Below are 6,000 nucleotides of genomic sequence, written 5' to 3'. Positions count from 1 at the left end.
AAAAAAAAAATTTAAAAAAAAAAAAATAAAGCAAAAATCAGAGGTAACGGCAAATGTTTAACCAGTGACATTCAAACACAAGCTAGTGAATGAAAAATTTTAGGTTCAAAGGGCCAAATACTCTGCATTCTGGAGAAACCTCCATTTAAGTTTCTCATTCTGGTGAGTATGTTCACATTGCACTTTGCTGCCACAAACTGAATGGGTGTACATTTTTGGTGTAGATTTATCAATTGAAGATTTGAATTAGGAGACAGAAAGAAAATATTTTGTATTCATGCATTTTAAAAATATCCATCCAAGGGGGCACCTGGGTGGCTCAGTCCGTTGAGCGTCTGAGTTCATCTCATGGTTCCTGAGCTCGAGCCAAGAACTGGGATCTCTGCTGACAGCTCAGAGCCTGGAGCCTGCTTCAGATTCTTTGTCTCCGTCTCTCTCTGCCCCTCCCCTCTTTCCTCTCTCTCTCTCTCTCTCTCTCTCAAAAATAAATAAACATTAAAAAAATAAAAATACCCATCCATGGGAAAGGAGCCAAGGGTTAGTTTCCTATGGTGAGGGGGTTGGGGGGTGGAATGTTCTCATGGAGATACTATAAAGCTATGTCAGTTCATTTCCTGTTCTTTAACAGATTCTGTGGTGCAGCTGTTGTCTTGTTCAGGTTCAGGAAGCTCATTCAGAAGTATTGCAACGTCCCCATGTGGCAGCTTGTCTGTTGCCAAGCATCGTCAATCAAATCCAAGACCCCTCCATCTCTCTGGACCTCACTGTCCATTCTCCTGAAGCTTTAATCTTGTTCAATCGGTGCCAGATCCAGTGTTGCACTCTGCTCTTGAATTTTAATCTTCAAACAAAGTGAACATAAATAAAACCAAGACAAATGACAAAAATAATAAAACATAAATATTCTTCACTTTTATTATAAATATGCTTATCCACATAGAGCCTAATTTTGAAAGCAGCAAGAAGCAAGAGGCTTAATTTTCAAATATTTGTTTTGACAATGAAGAAAAAGTCAATATGGGGAGGCCTGGGTGGCTGTCGGTTAAGCGTCTGACTTCGACTCAGGTCATAATCTCAACGTTCGTGAGTCTGAGCTCCGAATCGGGTTCTCTGCTGCCATTGTGGACCCTGCTTCGGATCCTCTGTCTCCCTGTCTCTCTGTTCCTCCCTTGCTTGTGCACGTGCTCTCGCTCTCTCGCTCTCTCAAAATTAAACACACATTAAAATTAAAAAAAAGAAAGAATTACTTTCTACTTATTCTAGTTTTATCTCATTTTCCTATTTAATGAAAAATAGTTTTGGAGTTGTGATACTCTAGATGTCCTGAATTTATCATCGTTATTACGAGTAATACTATTGTGAATGTTATTATATTAGTAATTATTTTTGTCACTATGATCATGTAAAATATATATGTTATAAAATGTATAATAATAATGCATTCCATTAACATTGGTATTGGGCTTTATTTTCACATACATTATTTCATTTTTCACAAAATGCATGATCTTAGCATGGGCTTTGCCTGTCTGTGCCCACATATCACACTGCTTTAACCCTTTCTGACTGTTGTATGGTAAAAATGAACTTTTTCTATCTTAGGTCAGGTTTCTTGGAAATAGACTCTGAGAGAGAGAGAGACATGTGCTTAGGAGTTTAGGAGCTGAAAAGAAGTGAAGGAAGGAAAGGTTTAGGCAGAAGAAGTTGAATAAGGATACTTAAGCACCATAAGCCACCATAAGCAAAGTGTTTGGCTGGTGTACATTTTATTATCGTTCTTTTATATCAGGGAATCTGCTAATCAGAAATACTAGATGACTCCAGGTCACCCAGTCATTATAGAACTAGTCTTTCTTGTCCTATTTATTTTCCTCCACCATACTGCTATGCTTCTAGCTGCTTTGCTTTCACTAGGGACATCTTTCTTTAATCTCTGGACAAAATTAAAATTTATCACAGAAATATTGAACGTGCCCAAATTCATTATTGACCTTATTGGGAATAAAACATTTGTCTAAGCTTACAGGATGGAATTCTACTTTATTTTCAACTTGGTTACAGAAGATCTATATTCGACAACTTAATTATCTTGCATAAATAGATATAGTGTACTACAGCCCGATCATTTTTCTCACTTTTGCAATAAAAGGAAATTTAGAAGCCAAAAGGATCAACTGCATAATTTTTAAGAGTTTTTCGGGAACCCATGTTTTTAATCTACCTATCTGTCTAAGCCTCTGCATAGATACTTCTGTGCTTTCCTAACCAATAATAAATTCAGCAAGTTAATGTTCAATAAATAATGTGCTACTCTATAGAGAAGCTCTTTCCCTCCCTCTTTTTCCATCTGAGTAATTAATACTGTTACCCAATATTAGCTCCTAACACAAGGATTTCAAAAGGTATTGTCTGCTATAGAATAGAATTGTCACTCTTAAGTATTGGAGTTGAATCACTATATGGTAGTAAAATATGACAAAAAATTAGCTTCTACCTAAGTAATAAACTTCCTTTCCCTGAAATAACAAAAATAACATAAACATCTGAGCTAAATTATTAAATTATCATAGAGTTATGTCTGAGACAGGAGAAAATCATTCTAAAAGTATGAAAGTACTCTAGCAAGAATTGACTAAAACCTCATTAAAGTAATTAACATAATTAAGAAAAAGTATATTTCTTTAATGAGGACTCTGCTTGAATCTGGAAACATCAGGAAGTCATATTTCGCACATTCTTATTTAAGCACCAAGATACTTGCTGTCTTAATAAGCAGGAAAATCCTTATTTTGGATGTGAATGAATCAGGTTGTCTTAGTAGAATGACGCTTTTACCCATTCAGATCACAGTGACTTTCCTTTTTTCTGATTCTGTGCTTACCAAACACATTTCTGATTGTAATTTGACTTTTAGACTAGCACATGTACAGATAGCATCTTAGTCATATTTGGGCCTTTAGTATAGCTTGCTCAAGGAGAGAAAATGTGCTGATCTACCTTTGAGTTCAGGCATTAAACATCTGTCTCTGGGGGCTTGGTTAATATGAGCCAGCTCTCATGAGACAAGTCTATTCTTAGTGTGTTGATACATCCAATCCTTATGTTTGCCAAGGCTAAGGAACTGACTACAGGCAGCTGCAGTGAACACTCAGAAATGATGAGGACAGATGAGGCATCCTGGAGAGAGCCAACGCCTTACTTGCTACTCATGTGCCCAAGGCAACTTTTATTTTAACTTCAGTATCGAGCATTTACTATGTATTCAAAATCATGATAATAGCTCTTGAGAATTCACAGTTAGAAAACTTGAAACTTTTTCCAAGGAACTGAAAAACTCATTTATGAAATAATTTTATTCTTGTTCTGATAAAGGCAATAACTGAGAATTCTAAGTATGAAGGACCATACTGTGTTAAAACTACAATATCATCATGAGAGGAAAAGCATTCCAATTCCTTTATTTTACATCCATATGTGGGAAGAAAGATTTTCCCATTTTATTTCCCTACATTGTCCAGAGTCATTATTTTAAATCATATTTGCTAAGTCCGATGTTCAAAAAACCTTTAAAATGGCCTCTTCTGTTCCACTAGAACAAAATGCATTATCTTAACATGGGCTTTGCCTAACTGTCTGTGTCCACATAAGAAAACTGCTCTAACCCTTTCTGTCATATGGTAAAAATGAACTTTTTCCTATCTTGGGTCAGGTTTCTTGGAAATAGACTCTGAGAGAGAGAGAGATACATGTGCTTAGGAGTTTTATTGGAGCTGAACAAGGATACATTTAAAAACAAAGCCCAAGTTTGTCCCGGTGGGCACTCTAGAGCTTGAAAGGCCTTTCAGAATGTTACTAAACTGTGACAAGAGGCAGGAACCTGCACTTCCATCCTGAAGGGGAAATCTAGATAGTGCCTCACAGCATCTACTCTGGCTTTTCTGAACAGATGAACATCTTTCCCTACAGAGGAGTTTTTCACATGTTTTTCTGTTCCTCTTGTCTGGAATGCTCTCTTCCTTCACCACCCTGCTACTGTTGTCTGAAAATTTTGGGTTATTTGTCAAGTCATTTAAAATGTTATAAATTTCTGGGGCACTTGGGTGGCTCAGTTGGTTAAGTGTCCAACTTTGGTTCAGGTCATGATCTCACAGTTTGTGAGTTTAAGCCCTGCGTTGGGCTCCAGGCTGACATCTTGAAGCGTGGAGCCTACTTCAGATTCTGTGTCTCCCTCTCTCTCTCTCTGTCCCTCCCCTATTTTCACTCTGCCTCTCTCTCAATAATAAACATTAAATTTTTTTTTAAAGTTATAAATTCTTCAGAAAGATTTTCTCTGATCTGTGAGTCTAAAGTACATTTTTCTTTTAAGCCCTATCATAGCAACCTATACTTCTTATGTAAAATATTTTTATATAAAATTAATGAAGTACATAATTATATTCACTTAAAAGTATTTATTTGTCACTGAGGATATATGCTAACTATATAGATGTGACAGAAGCTATACTCTTCAAGATAACAGTATAATACAAATGAAGAACAGCAATACTAAACAGAAAGACCACACAAAAAATATAATTATGTACTTTATTAATTTTATACACTTTGGTGAAAATGTAAATTGTTTAACCACAATGGAAAACAGTATGGAAGTCCCTCAAAATAATAAAAATGGAATGAAACAATAACAATATGTAATAGCAATTCCACTTTTGTATATATGTCTGAAGAAAACAGAGTCATTTTGTTGAAGACATATCTGCACTCCCCTGTTCACTGCAGCATTATTCACAATAGCCAAGGTATGGCAGCAACCTAAGTGTTTGAGTAGATATATGTATAAAGAAAATTTAATATATAAACAAAATATTATTCAACATTAAAAAAAAGACATCCTGCCTTCTGCATCGCAGGAATGAATCTGGAGGATATTACATTAAGTGAAATAATCCAGAAAAGATAAATAGTACATGGTATCACCTATATGTGGAATCCAAAACACACACAAAAAATTGAACTCATAGAGTAGAAAAGTCATTGCCAGGGACTGGGAGTGGGAGAAATAAAGAGAGTTTGCTGAAAAGGCACAAACTTTCAGCTATAAGATGAATAAGATCTGAGGATCTAATGAATAACATGGTAACTGCAGTCGATAACAAAATATTGAAATCTAAAATTTACTAAGAGAGTAGAACTTAAATATTTTCACTAAAAAAAAGGAAATATACAAGTTGATGAATATGCTAATTAACTTAGTGGGGGGAATCTTTTCATATATATATATATTAGAAATATATATTTTTATTATGTATATATACATATATATATACACACACACACATAAATCACCACATGTACCCTTTAAATACCTTATAATTTTATCTGTCAATTACTTCTCAGTAAAGTTAGAAAAAAATAAAGGCTTACAAATGAAAAATGGGAAAAAAAGGAAAAAAATGATATGGTAACATGCATCATGAGAAGGATATGAAGCATATAATAAATTGAGATGGGATAAATTAGTCAAGTCATCAGTGTAAAAGTCATCTGCAACCAGGAAATGTCTGCATATTCTCCTTGTGTCCTCTGGATATCTTCTGTTATTTCACACTTGCACTGTGGATTCTGAGATTAATTGACAATCTTTATTATTGACTTCATCCCTTATAATCTAATAAATAACATATTCTAAATTGTCTAAATACTGAGTAAAGGAAAAGTGGGAATCAAAATTAGAAAATACCAATTGTCATATGGTAGCTGGCTTTAATAAATGAGAAAATGGGGGTGTAGAAGATGGTATTTTTCTTTAATATTAGTTTCTAACAGAGACTCCTAGTGTTTAATTGAGAGGTTCTGAACTTTACTCCATTTCCAAATGACCTCACCTTAACAACATCCCTGTTTATTTCAAAAGTGTTTCCCAATGGAAAAACTGAATTACAGATAGGAAATGTGCTTTAACTAACATTACCTTAGAATACTCTGCCTATAATCATGAAA

At 34.8% G+C, this 6,000-nt stretch overlaps 1 pseudogene; it reads right to left on the bottom strand.

Annotated features, from left to right (window-relative positions):
- Window positions 1–538: 538 nt before the first annotated feature.
- LOC101080398 lies at window positions 539–829 on the bottom strand (annotated as a pseudogene).
- Window positions 830–6,000: the final 5,171 nt, after the last annotated feature.

Source organism: Felis catus, chromosome C2 (assembly GCF_018350175.1).
Source record: "Felis catus isolate Fca126 chromosome C2, F.catus_Fca126_mat1.0, whole genome shotgun sequence".
Taxonomy (NCBI): domain Eukaryota; kingdom Metazoa; phylum Chordata; class Mammalia; order Carnivora; family Felidae; genus Felis; species Felis catus.
Note: the sequence above shows the minus strand (reverse complement) of the source record. Positions and strands in the feature narration are given on the sequence as shown.